At 51.6% G+C, this 23,243-nt stretch overlaps 1 protein-coding gene and 1 long non-coding RNA gene across 5 annotated transcripts in view; one reads left to right on the forward strand and one right to left on the reverse strand.

Moving 5' to 3' along the window:
• ZNF710 (zinc finger protein 710) overlaps positions 1-23,243 on the forward strand; it is a 74,565-nt gene that overhangs the window by 26,329 nt on the left and 24,993 nt on the right. The gene's annotated exons all lie outside the window — the stretch shown is intronic.
• On the reverse strand, positions 1,621-18,885 carry LOC129634437 (uncharacterized). The gene is made up of 5 exons (XR_008705636.1): positions 18,557-18,885; positions 14,500-15,787; positions 13,372-13,521; positions 4,104-4,268; positions 1,621-1,759 (listed from the first exon to the last, which is right to left on the reverse strand). It is a non-coding gene; the product is annotated as an uncharacterized LOC129634437 (long non-coding RNA).

The raw sequence follows: 23,243 nt of genomic DNA on the forward strand, positions 1-23,243 counted from the left end.
AGTGGCTTAACCTTCGGCAAATCTATTTGAAAAATAAAAGAGAAAAGAAAAGAAAAGAACAATAGAAAGGAGAAAGGGGACATTGGAGTAAGTAGAAAGGTTTAAAAAAATGAAAATCTGTGCACACTAGGCTTAAATTTGAAAATCTCAATTAAATGAATGCTTTTCTGAAAATGAATGTGTTAATTGAGAACAAATTTGCAATCATTATCAAAGTGCTGCCCTCTCTGTCTAACGAAGACACCAGTCCCAAGTGTTTTTGCTAGGTAATTGTTTCAAATTTGATATACTGTTAACATTAAGCTATTCCACGGCTTAGAAGAAAAGATGGAGAGCTCTCCAATTCGTTCTACAAAGCAAAATCAGCCTGATATTAAACATGGCAAAGAGATCATGGTAAAGAATGAAAATGCTAAGAGGAAGTAGAATTCAGTAGTCATCCACCAAAACCCAATGGGGCAAGTGGGGGGAAATTGTCAATACTAGAGAAGCTTAATATAGTAACTGCCTCATGCTAATGGTTTAAGGAAATAAAACCAGATTGATTCCAATATATGCAGCAGGATAATTGATTAAAATTGAACAACCGTTTCTAACTAATCAGTACACCAAAAAAAGGAGTAGAAAGGTGTATTCTTAGCTTGGTTAAGGATATCTATTTCAAACCAGTAGCCAAAGTTATAATTAACTGAGAAACAGTAGAGACATTCCTGTTAAAACTAGTAACAAGGGCCTGCCATCAGCATCACTGATTAATATAATGGCTTTTAAAATGCTAATCACCACGATAATACTGAAACAAATATAAAGAGTAAACATAGCAGTGTGTACACTTTATACCAAATCTTGGTCTGGAGTTTGATTTCCAAAGTTTAGAAATAAAAACGGTCATCAAAAAAATTCAACAGATTTGACTACATTTTACAAATTGTAGCTGCTGTGTCAACTCTACAAAACACTTGAGAGCTAGGGGGAAAAGATCGTCTCCTAAGACACTTAAGGGGTTAATATTTTAATTCCACCAAGAACCTATACATACCGGTTTTAAAAATCAAGATTTAAACTAAAAGACAAAGTGAACAAACTATATATAATTAGCAAATAAAAACCCAACCCAAAGAAATGCCAGATGGTATGTTCTATGAGGTTGGATCAACTCACCGCATGACAGACACTGTATTGAATTAATATTTGTTAACTATTGAATTAATATTTGTTGAACAAATAAATGGATATAATGCAAGTTTTTAAAGCATGGTACCATTTTTTAAACCTTTTGAATTAGTAAGAGGTTTTCCCCCAAGGTTTTATTATGAAAAATCTCAAATACATAGAAAAGTTGAAAGAATAGTACAGGAAATACTCACACACCCAAGACTGGATGTAACAGATGTGAACATTTGGCATATTTGCTTCATCTGTACATGTATATGTTTGTTTTTAACCCGTGAACCATTTTTTAAGTAAGTTGCAGAGCACTTATCACTTCCCTCCTGGATACCTTAGCTTGCAAATGCTTCATCTCCCAGGATTAGGCGATCTGTGTGGAGGGTGGGGGAAGTTGGCACTCTGTGCTCTGAGGGTGTCTGCTGATTGCCCCAGTCCTTGAGAAGGCACCAAGGAGTCAGTCAGGACCTTGTGATGTTTAAGAAAAGAGAAGGCACATAATTATTGAGCATCAGGCTTCTTGCGAGTTGTTCTACTGATGGTCTCCTGTTAAATCCTCTTCACAACTGTGTGATGGAAGTGTCATGCCCATCTGGGGGGAAATTGAAGTTCAAAAAGGTTAGTTCAGTAACTTGCCCGAGTTCATGCTGTGGCAGTATCCGACCCAGGCCTGTCTACCACCATCTCATTACACACCAGTTGCCGCTTCCCTCTGTCTTTCTGCATGAATGCATGAAGACGTTTAGTGGGCAGGGTGGACAAGTTGGAAACACCCTGAATGTCCTTCACTGTGAGAATAGGCAGGCAAGCGGTGATCTGTGCACTCTTGCAAATGTTCTGTGTTTATGAGTACGGATCATTGGTTCTGAACACGCAACATGGAAACTTGCTAGTGTCCAATCCAGGGAAAATAAGCAGGACACCAGACTTATACACTCCATGATTAGAACCGTGCGAAAACCATATGCTTGAAGAGGACCAGAAAGAAATAACACAAGACGTGCTTGAGTTAGGATGAGGAGTATTAATTTTTTCTTCACTTCCATAACTCTTTGCAGGGGGCAGTTTTATGAATTTTATAATGGAAAATTTTAATCAAAACCAATTTATTCCGACTTGAAAGTTTTGTAAGCTTATGGCAGGGGAAGACTCTGCTTCATTTATTGCAGTTCCTTTATTTTCCAGTGCCCAGCCCCATGCCTGGCATATTATGGACATAATAAATGTTCTGGATGGGTGCCCACTGTGAAACCTCTCAGAGGGGCTCAGCCTAGGAACATGTTTGCAGGGAACTTCCGCCAGCCAGCTGGTCTCCCCAAGAAAAGTGCAGGCCAGGTGTGTGTCCAGGGTGGGGTATTTTCAGGGTGCTTGGCCCTCCTGGCCCAAATGGAAAGTCTCCACCAAGGTGCAAGGACAATTCTGGCCAATCAGCATCTCCACGGTATTTAGTGCTAACAAGAACCATCTGGTATAAGCAAATTCCAGCTATGGAAACAGATTTTATGTCATCTCAGACTTTCAAAATTGATCATGATTATCTGAACACCTATTATTAAGTGTTTACTAGAGACCAGGCCAAGTGCACTTACAAAGACATTCCCTTATTTAATTTTCACAACCACCATGAGAATTGGTGAGTATTATCCCCATTGTATGGATGAGGAAACTTGAGGCACAGAGGAAAAGAGGCATGAGCCCCGGGGCAAGTCTTGGTTTTTCTAAGAACTTGGCTTTCGGCAAATGACAAGCCTTGTGGGCTTTGGTTTCCTGGTCTGTGGACGACAGCTGACACTAGTTGAGACTGCTACGTGTTGGGCCCAGCTAAGTGGAGAATATGAGACCACCTTCAGTAAACAGGCAAATTGGATTTATTCCACGGGTCTCTCTGTGCCAGGGCTTTGTAGCGCTAGCACTCGCTCCAGTGCAATAAACCCAGTTGGTTTTATTTGGACCCGTTTTACTTTACCAAGACCAAATCTTCTGAGCCACTGGTCACTCCTGGTTCTTTTGCAGAAGGGCAGGTTCAGTGGCCACACCATTTGTGATTCCCTGCTGAAGGAAACTGGTTAAAATGCAGTTCCCTGGGGACTTCCCTGGTGGTCCTGTGGCAAAGACTCCACACTCCCAAAGCAGGGGGCCTGGGTTTGATCCCCGGTCAGGGAACTAGATTCCACATGCTGCAACTAAGAGATTTCATATGTTGCAGTTAAGACCCAGCACAGCCAAATAAATAATTATTAAAAAATAAAACGCAGTTCCCTGTGTCCAGCCCCGAGTCTGCAGGATCTGGGTGGGACTCAGAAGTCTGTATCTTACGATACCTTCGGGTGGTTCCCAGTTCCCAGTCTTGTTACAGCCAACGTGGGCCAACTTTGAGCTACTGCAGCGGCCTTTCTCTTCTGAGATTTAACCTACAGAGATGCTTGGGCTGATCTAAACCCAAGCCTCTTTTCATCTGCAGGAATCCAATGGCGCTGTAACCCTGCCTAAGAACTGCAAATTTTGTGCTCTGTTCTGACCACTTATGAATTTCTCATTGACAGAACATTCTCTTCACACCTCACCTTCATGGAGCTCAGTGGGTCATGTGTTGCTGAGTGTAAATTCCAAGAATGCTTAAGAAACTTTAATGTATTATTTTCTGTTTTTAAGAGAGAGGAGAGGCAGGAGAGATGACTGGAAAATCAACCGCCCCCAAACAGTGGTGACTACGAACACGTTTGAAATATTAAGGGCAGATTTGAGGCTCTATTACCTGTGAGTAGAATTTTCACCTAAGAAGAAAGATATCCCTCTGTATTTAAAATTCTTGAATTTATAAAGATTCTCATGCATTCTGAGGCCAGCGCCACGTAAAAGGACTGGCCATGGACCATTGCTGGTCTGCACGGCGTTACCCAGCTAAGAAATATTGAAAATGAGGCTGAGAAACTTACATAGTTTCACGTTGCCATGACGACATCCAAGTGGATGATTGACAGCTGCATCTTGATCAGAGTGGACCGAGATGGGCATCGCTGACTTCATGTGACAGGTGGTGGGACCAGGAGCTGCTTGTTAGTGTTAATTCTTCCAGGGATTCAAATAAAACAGCTCTTCAACTGCAGGAAGTTTGAGAAACACATGCATGTATATGCTCAGTCACTCGGTTGTGTCCGACTCTTTGCAACCCCATGGACTATAGCCTGCCAGGCTCCTCCATCCATAGTGGTATGTTTAAAAGTGTACTGTTAAGCTGAAGAAGTGGAAAGCAAGAGAGTCGGGAGAAGTGGAAGACCGCTCGCCCCCACCCTCCAAATGTCAGTGGGTCAGTTCATGCGGAAGGGCGTCCACTGCCACACTAGCTGGTTCCCCACTTTTGAGCCCTTCCTCTCATGCCGTAGGATTCCTTTATTTTTTATTTAATATTTGTTTGACTGCACTGGGTCTTAGTTGCGGCTCACAGGATCTTCAGTCTTCATTGCGGCACGCGGAATCTTTAGTTGCAGCATGTCTGATCTGGTTCCCTGACCAGGGATCCAACCTAGGCCCCCTGCGTTGGGAGCTTGGAGTCTTAGCCTCTGGACCACCAGGGAAGTCCCCCTAGGATTCCTTTAAGCCCTGGTCTTGGAGTCTTTGGGAGAGATCTGTTGGTCCAGGGTGGAGTGAGATGGTTTAAGAACTGGCCTTTGTCGTCCTGCCAGGCCTAGCCTTGAAAACTCGAGCGCCGTTAGCTGTGACCTAGGTCCTCTCACTTTGCTTCGCAACTCGGAGTTTAGAAAACGGGGAATGACAACCCCTCTTGGAAAGGTTTTCATGCAAGATAGAAATAACATGCAGGAGGGGCTCCTCACACCGTCTACACTGGGGAGAGGGTGGGTACTCTGTGTTGTTTTGTCTAGGTATTTGAAAAAGTGGTTGCGTTGTGGGTCTCGAGGAAGTTGCCAGCTGCCCTCCCTGTTTCCGAATTCCTGTGCGTGTGTGTGTGTTCTGTGCTCGTGGTGGTGGTGGAGTGGAGTTGTCAGGAAACAGCCATCAGTTTCCTGCTGATTAATTCAGTTCCTGGCGGGTGCTCCCTCGCAGGCCTGGCCTCCTGCTTCCTCCGCTTACTCTGGATGGCCCCTTCTGAGCCGCCTGCCTGCCCTTGGCCCAGACACGATGCTGCCTGCTGAGCCTGGCTTTGTTCTCGCTGTGGGCGGGGTGCCAGGACCCAGCTGTCTCAGGTGTGATCCTCGGCGCACCTGGCATCTGTGGGGACTCAGGTGTCTTCCATGTTACCCATTAAGTTGGGCTTGAGAAGTACAATGATATGACTGCAAGCCCTGGGAAATTATGCTTTTAGGGTCCTCTGCCCTTTCAGAGGAGGAGTCCTGTTGGCAGGGATCTTGGAAAGGACCCCAGGCAAGAGCAGTGTACCCCAAGATTTCCCTACCGGTGGAAGGGTAGTCTGCAGGGCCTCTGCCTGTTGTCTTCAGAAGGGAGGTGCTGGCAGGGGGAGAGGCCCGTATTGTACTGGGATTTGAGGGTCCCCAGCCTGCATCTTGGCCAGGGGGCACTCGTAGGGGAGGGAGCCTGGGTTAGGCTGGGTCTGCTTCAGCCTATCCCTTGGAGACCTGGTGACCTCACGGTGGTCTCACGAGTACTGTGGGAGCCACATCTCGAGGTGTAGTCTTGGTCCTAAAACATCCTGGATGGCGTCTCCACTCCACACAGTGAAGGATGTGGATGGTTGAGAATGTAGGTTCTGAAGCCTCATCGGCCACCAGCGGAAGGCAGGTCTCTCGGGACTGGGCGGGTTTCGTCAGGCTGGCCATGCTTTCCGCATGCAGGGCTGGAAAGGTCAGGACCACTTGGTGCCTGGAGTATGGCAGGCCATGACCGCCTCTGGAACAATGACATGTACAGCACATGCAGGGGCACAGTTCCACACACGTGTCATCTGAGGCTGGCTCTTTGGAGGGGGAGGCAGGGAGCCCTGTGCTTACTCCCACTCTGTGGCTAAGTCAACACGCCGGCCATGTGTTTGGTTAGCAAACAGGGAGCAGCAGTCAGAGCCGGCCCCTGCCTTCCTGATTCTGCCTTTCTAGCAAAACGTCCTCTGGAAAGAACATCCAGCACCGACCACACAATGTGTGCGGGCCCTGGTACAACCTGGAAGTGAGGGCCCCTTTGTTTGCAAATTAGTGTGAATTCCTAGATGGCTGTGGCCAAGCACGATTCCCAGGGCCCCAAGGGACAGCGTCCTGAGGTCCATGTTGCCCAGTCTTGTAAACTGTTTTTTTTTTTCCCCTCTAAATATTTTATGTATGTATTTGGCTGCGATGGGTCTCAGCGTGTGGGATCTTTAGTTATGGTGTTTGGGCTCTAGTTCCCTGACCGGGGATGGAACCCATGCCCCCTGCAGTGGGAGTGCAGAATCTCAGCCACGGGACCACCCAGGGCTGCAGGGAAGTCCCAGCAGCTTTGTAAACCTGTGACTGAGGCCTCAAGTGTGGCAGCAGTGGGCTTCTCTTCGTTACACGAGGGGCTTTCTGCCCAAACCCAGCTGTGGGTTTTTTTGTGGGTTTTTTTTTTTTATTCCAGCTGTGGGTTTTGAGAGGCACTGTCTCCACTCTGCCCCATGGGGCAGCTCCTCAAGGGCTGGAGCGATTCCCACCTCAGCTTCTCCTTTCTGTCCCTCCCTCTGTTTCTCTGTAACCTGAGAAAGCTCTGAGGCCCTCCCCCGCTCCTTCTTTCCTCCCCTCCCCTCCCCTCCATTCTTGCTGCCCTACCCTCCTCCCTCCACCTCCATTTCTCTCTTCCTCTTTCCATCCCTTTTATCTGGGGGCAAAACCCTTCCCGTGTTTGCTGTGTAACATTTTCCACCCATTCATTTGGTGCTGTTTGATTTCCACGTCCCTTTGAAGGGCAAAGGAAGGGTGCCCCTTCGGATTTCCGAAGCCTCTCTCCGGAGTGGTCCAGGCAAGCACCTGCCCCCTACCGAGGGACGGGGGATGTCCCGCCAGTGGCCTCTGGTGGGGTCCAGATGGTCTCTGCCCACCGGGAGCCTGGAATGAATTCTCATTGTTAGCATTCGGCACTCACCGCCTCCGCTGCACGTTCAGCTGTCAGTGCTGCCGGCCACGGTGGAAAGAAAACCCATCCCTTTCTCCCCTGTGACACCGCTGAGCCCTGGGGATGGACCTGACGGTGGCTCCCAAGGCTGCAGCTTCCACGAGGACCTGGAGCCCCCAGTGCAGGGGTTGGGATGGGGGCGAGGTGCAGGGGGCCGGAGTGCAAGGGGTTAAATGGATAAGCCTGGTGGGACCCTGTCCCGGCCTCTCTCATCCTCTCTACACGGTAACCAGAAGATCTTCAAAGCAGCCATTGGCTCATGTGTCCTCTCCTAAAAGCCTCCTCAAGTTTCCCACTGCCTCTGAAAGGCACCCGGCCCTGCATGTGGCCTTCCCCGGCCTTGCCCTCCTGAGAGGCAGGCAGCCCCGGGGTTCTGAAGAGATACTTGAGGTACAAGTATCTTGAAGAATGCAAGAGGTCTGGGAAGGCGCAGGGAAGGAGAGGGTTGGTTCCCAGGCAGGCTTCTGAAGGTGGGTTTCGGGGGAGGCTGGGGAGGAGAGGCTGCGGGGCTGAACTAGAAGTAAAAGTCTGCCTCAGCTCCAAGGACCTGGTGCCTGAGAGATGGACTCCACCCGGCTCACATTTGGACCATTGGAGGGGCTTTTAAAAATCACCAGAGTCTCTGGGGGTGGACTATCCTGGGATTTGCATTTGCTCCCCCTAGGCCACAGGTCCAAGAATCTCTTAGAACACTTTGGGAGGCAGCTACGTTCACCACTATACCACCAACGCTGCACTTGATGAACACTTTGGGAAGGTGGCCGGAGCCAGTAGGCAGACGTGCCAGGACAGGAATGCTCTAGGACTTTTCTCCGTGGACGGAAAGGCCTGTCTTGCTCACTCAGCTCTGAGTCCTGGACCAGGATGAACTGGGAAGCTCTAAGCAGACTGCAGTGGCTCAGACGGTAGAGAATCCGCCCGCATGGCAGGAGACACAGGTCCCATCCCTGGATCGGGAAGATCCCCTGAAGAAGGGGATGGCAACCCACTCCAGTATTCTTTCCTGGAGAATCCCATGGGTAGTGGGGCTTGATGGGCTACAGTCCTTGGGTTCGCAAAAGAATCGGACACGAGGAGCAACTAGCACAAGCAGACTTGGAGCCCTAGAAGGGACCTTCTTCAGAAGGGGAAACCAGACCCCATCACCAGCGAGGACCGCCTCTGGGTAGCAGAGCCTGGGGTTTCAGACGTCTGCCCCCCCACCTGGCTAGGTGAGAGCTGACTAAAACGTGACACTTGGAATGATCCCTAACAGGTGTGCTGTGGTCCTGACTGGCACTGGCACTCATAATCCCCACAATTTACATCCTTTTCTCTGACCTTTAGATTTTTTTTTTTAATGTGGACCTTTTTTTTTTTAAGTCTTGATTGAATTTGTTAGAATATTGCTTCTGTTTTATGTTTTGGATTTTTTAGCCTGGGGGGAGTGTGGGATCCCTGCTCCCCGACCAGGGATCAAACCCACACCCCCTGCATTGGAAAGCAAAATCCTAACCACGGGGCGGCCAGGGAAGTCCCTTCTCTGACCTGCAAGTGAGGGATCTGTGCTTAAAGAGGAGGAGGGCAGAGCTTCAGCCCCCAAAGAACTGGGGACTTGGGGAGTGATGGGTCCAGGCATAAGGAATTCAAATCTGGATGTTGTGTTTCCAGACCTGTAAGGGAGATAGGTTTGAGGGGGAAAGGTCCCCCTCTTCTGCCAGGGGAGGATTCAATGAGGAGACAGAGAAACAGGTAGGACCTGAAAGTTTCCACCCTCCTTGACCGCAGGCCTGGACCGCAGGCCTGGCTTGCCTGCCGACACACTGGGCTGAGTGCTGGAGCCACTAAGCTCTGCCTCGGCTCACAGGCAGCTAGGTAGGGCGGGGCTGAGTACCCCCGTGTACAGTCCCAGCGTTATTTCCTCCGTGAACAGATTGGGATGCACTGCAGTGGCCCATCTCTAAAAAAAAAAAATTATTAATTTGGCTCTGTAGGCTCTTAGTTATGGTGTGTGGGATCTAGTTCCCTGACCAGGGATCGAACCTGGGCCCCCTGCATTGGGAGGTCAGAGTCTTAGCCACTGGACCAACCAGAAAGTCCCAGTGGCCTCTCTCTTCATCACAAGCACATCACTTTCTTCACTGGGCAGGTTGGGTAACAAACCAACATCAGCCCAACAAATGCAAAGAACAGGTGACAACTCGCCTGCGTCGTCTGTATCCTCACCACTTTTTATTTTGAAAATGTCAAACCTAACAGGAAAGCTAAGAACCTTCTTCTGGAGTCACGATCACTACCATTCTGCCACATTTGTTTTATCTTTTATCTCACTCTCTTTCAAATGGCTCTGCTGAATCATTTGAAAGTGAGTTTTAGGCAACATGCTGGTTCACCCTTGAAAAGATACTTCATCACGTGTTTTTGGTAGGGACAAGGGTTTCTTCTACATAACTACAGTACTATCATACCTAAAAAACTACAATTAGTCAATAATATCTAATAAACAGTCCTATGCAAATTTTCCCAGTTGTCCTCCAAAACTGTTTTTTAGGTTCTTGTCTTGATCCGAAAAGGTTCGTGTGTGGCATTTGGTTGTTATATATTCTTAGCTTCTTTTTATCTGAAATAATCTCCCTCTGTTGTGTGTGTGAATGTGTGACGCTGGCTTTGAACGGTCCAGGCAGGCCTTGTAGAGTGGATTCTGGCTTTATCTGATTGAGAACATTCAAGTACAAGTTTGCATGGTTTTGAAACTTGCCTGATACTTGCTTCGCTGTGTCTAAAAAGTCCTAAGGCAGAAGGTAGTGAAAGTGTTAGTCGCTCAGTCGTGTCCAACTCTTTGTGGTCCCATGGACTGTAGCCCACCAGGCTCCTCTGTCCATGGGATTCTCCGGGCAAGAATACTGGAGTGGGTAGCCATTCCCTTCGCCAGGGGATGTTCCCCACGCAGGGATCAAACTCAGGTCTTCTGCATTGCAGATGGATTCTTTACTGTCTGAGTCACCAGGGAAGCCCAAGGCAGAAGGTAGAGTTGGGGTAACTCCTTTGTTGCCTATGCCTGTGTGAGTCATGAGATGTCCTGTCCAGCCACCCACAAAAAGAGGTGGCTCTAGTAACATTACATTTGTAAAATGCCTCAGCTGACTTTTGACTTTCTTTAAAGAAAGAATGGTTCACTTGATTCACAGCAAGCCTAGCCTGATTGGGCAAGGTGTTCTCATTTAGCGGGTGGGGTTCTGAGAGGCTGAGTCTGTACCCAGGAGCATGGCATGGGCAGAAGTGGCCCAGAGCCCAGCCCTGCTGACTTACGGCCGCAGTGGCAGCTGGGAGACTGGGCAGAGTTGATGCCTTTGTCGTGTCTGCCCTAGGACTGGGCAAGTTACACGGTTGTGCCCCTGAGCCTCAAGCCTGGACCCTGAGTGCTAGACAGAGACTGTTGTATATACTCGGATACGCTCTCACCTGTCTTGATGACTCCGAGTCATGGATCTGAATCTAGTGACTGAATGGTGCTCTCAGGTATTGTAGTTGCTTGCCCTACCCTGAACGGTCCCAGGCTGCCATTTGGTCATCATTTTTTAATATATATTTTTATTTATTATATGGTTGTGCCGGGTCTTAGTTGCGGCACACAGAATCTTTAGTCGAGGCATGGGCACTCTTAGCTATGGCATGTGGATCTAGTTCCTTGCCCAGGGATGGAATCTGGGCCCCCTGCATTGGGGGCATGGTGTCTTAGCCACTGGACCACCAGGGGAGTCTCATTTGGTAAAATTTTTATCCTGCACCCTTGCCGTCAGCCCACACAGCCTCACCGGAGCACCCCTCACACTGCCTCGCTCCTCCTAATTTGCAGCTTGCAGCTGCTGTGGTCTGGGAAGCCAGAGAAAGAGGCTTTTTAGGACTGGGTCCAGAGGCTGTGAGCGAGGGGTTCTGTCCCCTCGAGGGGTGACTCTGGCACCGAAGGCCCCTCTTGGAGGTGCCCACTTCAGGCTTACTCGTATTAATAGATTTCCTGTGCTTTGGGAACAATACCTTACACTCTCTATTCTTGGGGGAATTTGTGCTTACCAAAGAGGAGACCTCTGGGCAAGTGGGGTGTTGCTGTTCCATGTTTCAAGTTATTTGTTTGTTTGGCTGCACCATGTCTTATTTGGGGCATGTGGGATCCAGTTCCCTAACCAGACATCGAACCTAGGCTCTCTGCATTGGGAGCGTGGTGTCTTGGGCCATGGACCATCAGGCAAGTTCCACATGTTTCCAGTTTAAAAGGCCCAGAAAAGACCATAAGATGGCAGGAGTGACTGGTGAGAACAGTGAGCACATGTGTGAGTGCTGGTGCTTGAGGGTGCCCTGGGTGGGGTGCCCATGATACTGAGGGTCAGCAGGGGCTGGAGCGGGGTGAAGGATCCCCGGGCTCAGGCTGGTGCGCTCTGACCACCCTGCTCCCTGCAGGTAGATTATGCTGCCTTGGCCCAACCCGGCTGTATGAATGTACCCCAGCGTTCCTGGGGATCTGGGCCTGTGCATGAGAGCGCTAGTAACAGCATCCTGGTCTCTGGGTCTCCTGGTCTCCTGGGGAAGGGTCCCTAGCTCTGGGGTCGTCTTGTTAAAGCCACGTGCCAGTATTGTGCATGTTCTTTCCCTAAGGTTTTTCCCTCCGTCTTGTTCCCGCTAATTGTGTTATCTTGGGCAGGAGCCCACTGAATTCTGTTCTTTCTCAAATAAATTTCTATCCTCATAAGCGTGTAAGGACGGTACCCTTTCTGTTGCTTGGCCCAGTCCTCCAAGGACCTTAGAGGGATCCCAGTTTAACTTCACAGTGACTCCTTGGCCAACCCTTGTTTTGCTTGTTTGCTTGCATTTAATTTGTCTTTATCAGAGTAATGCATATGCATCTTTTTTTTTAATGTCAAACAATACTGAAGGGCTTAACACAGATGAAGCAGCCGCCACCCCGGCCCACCTCGCTCCCCTCACTCCATCCCTCCAGACCGGTTCACTATTCTCAATTCCTTTCGCTTCTCCTTTCTGATATTCACCTCCATACTCTGAAAAAAGTACATTTATCCCACTACTTCTCAATTTACCAATTTTGGATGTTACCTATTGCCTCCATGTCACTGCCTTTCCTGTTAATATCATTCTATCACAATTTGGGGTTAAATTCACAATATAAATACCATTCTCTGCTGAGCTTAGCACTGACCTATTACTTCTTTAAAAAGAATTCATTATTGTCTTCACCTGCTTGGTTTTTCTCTGTCTAGCTCTGATTCTTCTCAGTACACCAAAAGGTCAAGAAAACCTCTGTTAGATTATTTTTTTTTTGGCCCCACTGTACACCATGTAGGATCTTAGTTCCCTGACCAGGGATCAAACCCCCGTCCCTGGCATTGGCAGCCCAGAGTCTTCACTACTGGACACCAGGAAAGTCCCTCTATCACGTACTTTATCTATTAGTCATTAATAGGTTCCTTTTTTGTTTTCTGGACACTGGGCTGCTGCTGCTGCTGCTGCTAAGTCACTTCAGTCGTGTCCAACTCTGTGTGACCCCATAGACGGCAGCCCACCAGGCTCCCCCGTCCCTGGGATTCTCCAGGCAAGAATACTGGAGTGGGTTGCCATTTCCTTCTCCAATGCTTGAAAGTGAAAAGTGCAAGTCAAGTCGCTTAGTCGTGTCCGACTCTTAGCGACCCCATGGACTGCAGCCTACCAGGGCCCTCCGTCCATGGGATTTTCCAGGCAAGAGTACTGGAGTGGGGTGCCATTGCCTTCTCCGGGACACTGGGCTATCTCACCCGTAAACTTCTTTAAAGTTTCTTGAAAGCAAATGAAAATTTAGTTCATTTTAATCTATTATAGTGACTGTGCCACCACCTCTGAAAAGGCTTTCCGACACCCCCCCACCTTGCCAAGGCTGCCCCTCCTCTGGGCACCCCCCACCCCCACCGTGATCCCTTGCTCTCGCCCTCACCCAGATCTTAGTGCGCTGAACTCAATAGCCTGTTTTCTTGCCTGTCACTCCTCCCACCCTGGGAGTTCCCAAGGACAGAGTGAGTCCGGTTCACTGTGGTCTCCCTACGAATGCCCAGGGGCTGGGGGGCACATAGGCGCTCAGTAAATACTCACTGGACTTCGCATGTGCTGGGTTTGCCAGTGTGATGATACAGTCCGGGTAGTTCAGCGATGTTTTTCGCCCTGCACTCCCTGGCATTTTCCACGTGCCCCTTCTCTCAGCTTCCTTCCTCAGGTTCGGAGGCCCTTCTGGGCCTGTTCAGACTGAACAACAGTTTTTCCCAGGTGAAGCTAGCAAAGGCAGGGTTTTCATTCCCGGGTCTGTGCTGCATCCCAGCCCCTCCCCCCGCCCCCCCCCCCCCCAAGATGGGCCTCAAGCATCTCGGGGCCTTGTATTGGTCTTCGTCACTTTGTAATCCCAGCCCCTGCCACCCAGCTCCGCACAGACTGATGGCTCCATAGATGAGTGAGGTTGAGGCTCGCTCAATCAATCAATCAATAAACCAATCAGTCTTCCTCCACTCAGCCTCTCTGCTCCCAGGCATTTCTCATTATCCAGCGTCTGGATGATCAGAAGGAAAAATAAGCCTCTGCATAAAGGTGACCCCATTTCAGGTTTCGCCGTGACTCACTGAGTATTGAGAGACAGGAAGAGCCAGAGAAGGGAAGACAAAGAGGGGGGCCAGGGATGCTCACCCACCCCACCCTCTCAGGGGGACCTTCAGGGAGATGTTTGGTCACTAGACTGAGGGCCGCGTGTGGGCAGGGACTGTCCCGTGCACCGCATTCTCCCCAGAGCTCAGCACGAGTCCCACACACAGTAGACACCCCGTCATAGCTGCTGTCTGTCTACAGAAAGGAGGCAAGGACAGAGCCCACATCCAGGCCTGTTTCGAAAGGGGGACTTGGGATTGTCCGGGGCGCCTACTTGGCTCTTAGTCCTGGGTCTCGGCCAGCCCAGGGAAGTTGCTGATTTGTGATGTCCACAGGGCCCCACCCTTGGAAGGACACTGATCCAACAGCTGGCAGCCAGTGAAAAGGGAGAAGCCGCCACCCTCTCACCCTGCTGAGCAGGCAGCCACTTCCTTGAGGCAGCCCCAGGAGAGGACACACCATCCCAGGGCCCTTTCAAAGTGTCCCTCCCCCACTGGTACCCAGCCCCTCCTGAGCAGACTTGGGCCCCAGGCTGGCCTCTAGCCAGAACAGCCGCCTTGCTCAGACCCTCCTCCTTGGTCCTCCTACCTGGGCTCTCAACTCTCAGACCCAAACAGGAGAACCCAGAGGGCCAAGAACTGCAGAGGCCGGGCCTCACTCACATCGTTCTGGCCCAGGGCTCTCCTGGCCTGGGCTCACCCGGGGCTGGGGCAGGGGAGGCTGACCCTGAAATAAAGCTGATGGCTGCCGGCCTGTGCCTCCTGCTTCCCTGAGAAGAAGCACTTCTCTTGTGGGTGTAGTGAGTTTTGGGGGGAAGCATTTAAAGCAACCCTTTGATGCTTCTCCAGGAAAACTGCATTTATTTTTTTGTTACTGTTAGGAATTAACTTGCGGTTCCCAGCCCCTCCCTCTCTCCCGGAAAGGAGAGAAAGAGAAAGAAGAAAGGGTCTGCATTGTCCCGGTGATTGGCACCTTCTGTGAATGAGGGGTCACCGCATTGGGGCTGTTCCTTTTCAAGCGCCCCCTTCTCCCCTGCACGAGGCATTCACGTTGGAACATTCTTTCTTTCAAAGCTTCTGTCTTTCTCTCCCCCTTTGTATCTCTGCTTTCCTTCCCTCCACTTTCCTGCCTTTCATTCTCAGCACTCACCCGCTCCCTCGGGGACCGCCCGCTTCTCCTTCTCTTTTTTTCATCCCTTTTCTTCTTCTTCTTCTATTCAGTTCCTTTTCTTTTTTGCCCCCCCCCCTTTTTTTAATTCTTTTTTCCTTTTTATTTTTGAATAGTGCTTCTGTTTTCAAGAACCGGGATGAGCAGAGAAGTCGGTTTATTTGAGGAAGGGAGAGTGTGGAGGTTTTAATCACACACCAGCACCACCACCATCCCCCGCCCCGTGTGCTCTAGATGTGTGAAAAAGAACCACCACACAGGACACCGGCTCCCTCTGGGGTCTCGCTTTGCGAGGGAAGGGTGTTCTGAGAGGGAAAGCTCTCTGTCAGACAAGAGGGAGCTATTCATCACAGGTCAGGCGGTTCTCGCTGAGAAACCCTGAATTGGTCACCGGGATGCAGACACAGCCCTGGGGATGGTCTCCCTTTCTGCCTGGCCCCAGAGTGGGCCTTAATGTGTGCGGAGGGAAGGACCTGAGCTGGGCGCAGAGCCCCTAGACCTCCCTTCTCTGTGGGAGCCTGGCCCCGCTGGCTGGGAGAGGGCTCAGGGAGGCCGTGGGAACCTGGGCCAGGGCTGAGCGCGAGAGGGAAGGCCAAGTGATCGCAGGCAGCATCACGGGGTTTTCTGGCTTGGCCCCGGGTGGTCCTGGCCTCGGGGTCGGCAGGCCTGCCTCAGCTGGCCCTGGAGTCCTGCACAGGAGGCTGGAAACCTGGAACGGCAGAAAGGAGGGGTCTGGCTCAGCGGACTGCTCCAGGCAGCTGAGCAAGCCTTGGGGCTTAGACAGGTGTGACTGATGGAAGGCCTGACAGCTCTGGAGCGCTGCATGGCCTGATGGAGTTTTGAAGCACGTGGAAGAGGGTTTCTCTCAGGGAACCCCCTTCAGGATGAGAAAGCAGAGGCCAAGGCCAGAGCCCGGCATCTCTAGGGAGGAGGAGACAGAGACTCAAGGGCAGCACCACTGGCTGGAGCTGCCGCTGCCGGTCAGGGCAGGGACCCAGCCGCGTCCGTGGAGGAAGGTGGAAGGACAAGCCAGTCCCATCAGGCACAGCGGTGGCCTGAGCAGGGCGGGACAGCGAGCAGGCTCACTGGAGGAGGAACATCAGAGAAGTGGATCTGAATGCCCCCGAAGGATGGTTTATCCAGGAAACACAGGTGAAGCACCTATTGTGTGCAAGTTCAGTAGGCGACATACCCTCAGGAGGAGGACAGCCTGGGGCTCCGAAGGGCTGGGCTGTGTCCTGCCTCTAAGTCTGGGTGACTGAGACAGGGGAGCTGTGGGTGGGGGTGGCAGACCCTGCCTCTGGGGACAGTAGGTTTGTGCTCAGTGAAGGGGTGGAGGTACCCAGCGAGCAGACAGCATCTCTTGCAGCGTCTCCCAGAGCCGAGATCCTGGGGCCAGGCCACAAAGGGTACCACCGCCCACCTGGCCCTGCCCGCCTCTTAAGACTACCCACTGCCAAACCCACACCTGCCAGGGCGAGTCTGGCTGCCCATCGGGTTTTTCCAGTTTGAGCAAGAACATCTCCTTACACCCCATTAAGGCTCCCACAGCACCTGGCCTGGAGATGAAAGGGGAGCCCGGGAAGGCAGCTCGCTCCTGGCAGAGGCAAGAAGGTGGTCAGGCTTAAGAGACAGACAGGTTTCCTGGGGCCCCCAGCCACCCCCTGTTCCAGGGTGGCAGAGGGCCCAATGGTCAGTCTGCCCTTCAAGACCTGGCCCAAGGAGCTGGCTCTTCTAGGAAGTCGCTTTGTGGCCCCAGGCCAATTCCCGGATGCTAATAATAGTAAGAAACAGGCCGCTGGGTTCACACTTTCCATGTTTTCATTTCTGAGGGCAGGTCCTGTGGGCACCCAGCCCCACCTTAGGAGAAAGAGTCAAGGGGATGGGAGGAAGCAGAGGTGGCATTTGAACTCAGGCCTTCAGATTTCAGAGTCTCAGCTCTAAACCAGCACTTCTCAACCTGTCTTTAAATTACAGTAAATCTACATGCAAACAAGTTCCGTTCTGAGAGCGTGTTCCTTAAGTCCAGTTTGTTCGTGAGTCCAACAAAGTTAGTCTGGGTACCCAACTAACACAATTGGCTTTGTAGTGAAGAGTGAGGAGAGTTAGTCACTCAGTCATATCCAGCTCTTTGCGACCCCATGGACTGTAGCCCGCCAGGCTCCTCTGTCCATGGGATTCTCCAGGCAAGAATACTGGAGTGGGTTGCCATTTCCTTCTCCAGGGGATCTTCCCTACCCAAGGATCGAACCCGCATCTCCTGTGTCTCCTGCATTGGCGGGCGGATTCTTGACCACTGGCACCACCTGGTAAGCCCCACACAGACTACGTGCTGTGCTATGCAGGCTGTGGTCGGTATTAAATCAGATAACGCTCTTAGATTTGGCGCAGGCTGGCACTGGCGTTCTCAGGACCGCCAGCCAGTCTGCTAACATCAGGATTATGCCACCAGTTGAACAAGAATAAGAACACTGCCTACACAGGTGCTGCCCATACAGACGGCTGCTCAGACCGGGCGGGGAGGGCCCAGTGGCATCATGCCCGGAAATGGCTTTGTAAACCGTCAAGGGCTCTGCCTGGACGAGCAGGTGTGCTTGTTCCCTGCCCAGCCTGTGTTTCTGGGTCCCAAAAGAACTTGTTTCATCGTGCACCTTGGCACTCAGATCTGGGGGCGTTCGGAGGAGGCCCCACGTGTTCCTGATCCAGGACTCTGAACAGTCCTGGCCACAAGGCAGGAAGGAGTGTGGCCCGTGGCTCTGGCCCACACACGTGTGCGTGTACATATACGCGGTCTTCACCCAAGAAGCTTCCTGGACACTTTAGTTTCAAGGAATCAAGGCCAGCCTGGGGGGTCTTAGACTCTCCTCTTCACCCTGTGACCTGTGGGGGCTGTTTGCTGAGGGTGGGTCATCCCAGCTGGTAGCATTGAGACTAAGAAGGTGCCCAGTGGTCCCAGAAAGAGACACTACACACACATTCTGGTGAGAGGAGACTCGGGTGTTGTCATTCTTTTAGAAGCGTGTTCTCTTTAAAATTATCTGTTTACTTTTTTAGCTGTGCTGTGTGGCTTGAGGGATCTTAGTTTCCTGATCAGGGATCAAACCCATGCTCCCTGCAGTGGAAGCACAGAGCACTAGCCACTGGACAGCCAGGGAATTCCCCCAAATTTTGGTCTTTTGAGCCACCCCGATGAGTTGTGAAATTTTAGAAAAGAGAAAACATCTGGCATCTGACACGGGCTTCTCCAGGTGCACCGGGAAAGGACTTCCCACCTCCCCAGGGCTTCATGTACATCCCAAGAGACCCTCACCGCACCCCTGTCCGGCAACCCAGGGGCTCTTGTGTGGCTCAAAGCTGCAGCTGGAAACTTCCTTGAAGATGCTGGGTTCAGTTCCAGCATCTCTCCCCATGTACCTGATTTGGTTACTTTTTGTCCCTCAAAATAGTAGCTGCTTTTTCCAAATGTTCATGCACTTACCACTCCTTTGTAGGTCTTACTGCAGATATATTTAGTGATATTGAGAAAGTATCGGGCTTCCCCGGTGGCTCAGCGGTAGAGAATCTGCCTGCAATGTGCGAGATGCGGGTTCAATCCCTGGGAAGATCCCCTGGAGAAGAGAATGGCAACCCACTCCAGTGTTCTTGCCTGGAGAATCCCATGGACAGAGGAGCCTGGCGGGCTAGAGTGCACAGAGGTCGCAGAGTCAGACACGACTGAATGACTGAACTCACAAGAAAATATCAAATATTTGGGGGCTGTGGGTGAATCACAGTGTGTTTATATATATTGCAAGGGTAAAGCAAAGAATTTCCTTTCATCAGCTGATAGCACCTGTGCCAGGTATTTTCACTCACATGATTTCAGCTGTCTTGTGGGAAAGGTAGCCGTGCCTCCCGTTTGCACTTAAGGAAACTGAGGGTCTGAGAAATGAAGCAAGTTGCCCCAAGGGCTCACAACCAGGAAGTGGCCTGGCTCACTCCAGGCCCTCCTGCCGCCCTCGGTCGTGGGGCCTCACCATGGCCCTCTCTGAGGAACCTCAACCCCACAGGCTGTCCCCACAGCAGGTGGTGTGCTGAGGAAACCCTCAAGTCCACCGCAAACACCTCTGGTGAAGGCCAGACGTTTGGTTGGTTTATAATAGTCGCCTCCACTAAACTCATTTGGCCTTTGCGTCACATACCACATGCATTTGAATTTTAGCGCCTGGGGACAGGTGGTCCACAGCTTAGCACTCTGCAGGTGAGGTTTTCTAAAGCAGGGGTCCTCACCCTGCAGGATCTAATGCGTGATGGTCTGAGGTGGAGCTGATGTGATGATAATAAAGTACACAGTAAATGTAGTGCACTTGAATTGTCCAGAAACCAACCACGCCCCCGCCCTACCCCACGCTGCTCCTGTCCGTGGAAAAACTGTCTTCCACGAAACCAGTTCCTGGTGCCAAAGAGCCTGGGGACTGTTGCTCTGAAGGGCCTCAGTGTCATCCTTTATGATCCAGATCAGAGGAAACTGGTTTGCACTCTGGGCTGAGCCGGCCACCCTGGCCACCTTCTCCTCTGATGTCTGTGGACCCGCCTGCCCTCAAGGCCCTCCCGCCCCACTGCCCTCCGTCCAGGCCACCCCAGAGGTTCCTGGCCTCTGCCCTCTGGTCCTCCTCCCACCTCTCCTCTAAGCCTGCAGGTGAGAGGTTCCCCAGCCCCCATTAGTCCTGGGAGAGTACAGACCCCTCGGGGGCTGGCTGCATCACCCCCGTCCTGGGGCTCCAGCCTCTTTCCCTGCTTTCTGTGTGCAGTCTGCCCTGAACCTCTCATCTCACGTCTGCATGTCTCAGGGGCTGCCCCCGGCCCCACCTTCATCCTCCTGGCTGGACTGCAGGTGTCCACCCCTCACGTGGGTTCTGACCCACGACTCACCATGTGACAGTGCGGGTGGTTAGGTGACTAAGGAGCGAGCTGGCACGGTACTGCCGCTGACGATGGCTTGTGTGGATGGCCGTGTGCGTCTCATGTCTGCATGTGTACACTCTCGGGCTGAATGTTTCCGCAGCTGTCCTTCCCCTCCGGAGATACATGAAGGCATTACGTGAATGAGAGAGGCATTCTTTACTCCTCTCCTGGCATAAATCCGGACTCGACTTGGGTGTGTGGGTGACTGCAAAATAAATGTTGATTACAGCATTGGCAGACGCTGCCAGGGACGCTGCTGGGCTGGAGGCCCGGGATGAGTCACGCCAGCTGCCGTGAGTGAGGAGAGGGCTCCACGGCCAGGCCACCCTCCTCGGCCGTCCTCAGCCCTCGGCACGTTCTCTGCCTGCTGCTCTTCTGCCATTTTCCCTTCCCTTCATCTCTCGCTGCAGCAGATGGGGAGGTGGGTGGGGGCTTCTGAGCAAGGTTCTCTTCTTCCTAGACTGTCCCAGCCCCTCTCTTGTGTACTGCATCCCATAGATCATGCTCATTGGACCGATGGGCTCAGCTCTGGGAAGTGGAAACTGGGATCCTGTGTCACAGATGAGGGGCCTGAGGCTCCACCACACCAATATATAACGGGGTGAAGCCGAACCCCACAGCCGGTGGAGTCGCCGTTGACTCCCAAAGTGCCCGTTGACTTGCAAGAATCTTCCTGACACCCTTTTAAAAAAAAAAAGCAAAGTTACTCTGTCTTTTTGTGGCACCCCATGCTTTTTGTGCTTTTTTCCTCTCCTGTTCCGTGGTTCTTTGTCTTGTCTCTGAAACCAAAATGTGAGGTCCCCGAGAGTGGGGTCTGTGTTGCCCACCAGCCACCATCACCAGCCTGGCCCAGGGCGTGGATGATGACTGGACTGATAACAGCAGCAACAGCTCCCGGTAATCGAGTCCTTACTGTGCACCACCGGGCTTGCTATCAGACACGGCACAGGCGGGCTGACCGTACTGCCCACTTTATGTAAGGAGCTCGAACATCTGCACGTGTTGGTCTCCACCAGGGGCCTGGAGCCCATCCCCCACGGATACCTGTATTTCCTTTCTTTCCTTTGCCTTAAAAAGCACTTAAGGGACTCCCCTGGTGGTCCAGTGGCTAAGACTTCTGCCCTCCCAGTGTGGGGGCCTGGGTTCTATCCCTGGTCAGGGAACTAGAGCCCATACACAGCAGCTGATCCCACAGGCCACAACTAAGACCTAGCACAGCCAAAATTTAAAAAAAAATTTTTTTAAGCACTTAAGTTAGACTCAAGAATGAAACCCAAACTTCACTTACTTCTCTCGTGTGTATCCTAGATGAGGTGAGTTGGGTGAGTTATTCCTTTATGCCTTGGTTGCCTCCTCTGTAACGTAGGTTTGTTTCAAGACGTCACACTTGGGACTTCCCTGGCCTTCCATTCGTTAAGACTCTACACTTCCAATTCAGGGCCAGGGAGCTAAGGCCCCACATGCAGCGTGGTGTGGCCAAAGGGAAAAGAAAAAAGGGAGTCGTGCTTTCTGCCCATGATCTCATCAGGCAAAAAAGCCTGGCCTGAAGGAAGGGCTCAGTATGCGGTGGATCCTTTTCATGTCACAGTTCCTTGTCTTACAACAAGGAAACCAAGTCCCAGGGAGGTTGAGGAACTTGCCCAAGGTCACCTAGCTCATCTGTGGCAGAGATGGGGGTGTGGGCTGGGCCTGCCAGACCGAGAGCTGGGTTCCTCTCCCCTCTGTGTATCAGTCACTTAAGTCGTGTCCACTCCCTGCGATGCTATGAACTGTACCGCACCAGGCTCCTGTGTCCATGGGATTCTCCAGGCAAGAATACTGGAGTGGGCAGCTATTCCCTTTGTCAGGGGGATCTTCCTGACCCAGTGATCGAACTCTGGTCTCCTGGATTGCAGGCAGATTTATTTAGGCTGAGCCACTGACTGGGGAAACCTTGAGGGGCTGTCCTTCTATGCCTCCCCTCCCTCTCTGCTGCTGCCCATCTCTTCCTCCTTGGGCCCTGCTCCTGGTTTTCCTGATGTGCTCAGCCTGCCTTCTAGAGGAGAAACAGAGAGGTCATGTCATTGACACCTCCTTGGGCTTGGCAGGCCTGGATCACTGGGCCTTGCTGCGTCCTGAGGCCGGGCCTTGCCAGCTGCTCGCACAGGGCAGGTGGGAGCTACTCCGGAAGGGCCTTTGAGCCCCAGGACTTCGTGGCCACCAATACTTCCTCCCTGGCCCACAACACAGCTCAGCTTCAGCAGTAGCTCAAGCTGCCCGTGGACTCCTGAAGGGGTCCAGGGCCCCTTTCTTCTCCATGTGGCTCTGGTTTGCCAGGGGACTTGATAGCATTTTCCACCAGCTCCCGTGTTTTCTCTGTCACTTTGAGACACTGGGGCCCGGCTGTGATCGGCTTGCTTTGTTTTCGGTGGTAAATCTGTTTCTCTTGTGTTGAAGGCAGGGGCTGGGGTGTCTGGGCTGGGAGTCACATGACCTTCCTCTCCCGGGAACACAGGAAGAAGAAAAGAAAAAGGGGCATGATTGTAACCTGCTCAGATCGCACCTTCACCTCCTTACTGGCTTGGTGACTTGGACAAATGACAGGCTTTCCCAAGCCTCAGTTGGCTCATCTGTAAAATGAAAATAAAGATGCCTATCTCCCTGGGGTGGCTATGATTGCGCGCCTGGAAGGTAGTATAAGCTCAACTAACGGCAGCTAAAAAGTTGGAAAAAACTGACAACCCTTACTTCTGTCTTCAGCTGTGGAGACAGGACTTCCCTGGCGGTCCAGTGGTTAAGATTCTGTGCTTCCACTGTAGACGGCATAGGTTCGATCCCTGCATGCCACTTGGCATGGTCAGAAAAACTGCAGAGTCAGAGAGTCCCCACCAGTTGGTGCTGCCTTTGCTCAGAGGCCATTTAGGATCACGAGGAAGAACGAATTATGAAGAGTGGTTGTGAATCTCACTGTTGTGTTTGGAGTGAGGGGAGCTGGGTACCGCAGTATCGCTGTGGGCCCCAGACTGGGACAGGCCCTGTGTCTCATGCATATGTGCACACGAGGCACAGTGGGGCCTGGAGGAGGTGTAGGACGTGGGGCAGCGTATGTGTGGACTTTTCCTGAACTGCAGTGATTTCCTGCTGGGACAGGGATGCAAAGGGATGCTGGGCCCAGCTTAACCCTGAGTCTGGGTCCAGCCTTGTTCTCTCCTGAAGGGGCCTCTGGTGCCTCCCCTAGCCTG

Source organism: Bubalus kerabau, chromosome 19 (genome assembly GCF_029407905.1).
Source record: "Bubalus kerabau isolate K-KA32 ecotype Philippines breed swamp buffalo chromosome 19, PCC_UOA_SB_1v2, whole genome shotgun sequence".
Classification (NCBI taxonomy): Eukaryota; Metazoa; Chordata; class Mammalia; order Artiodactyla; family Bovidae; genus Bubalus; species Bubalus kerabau.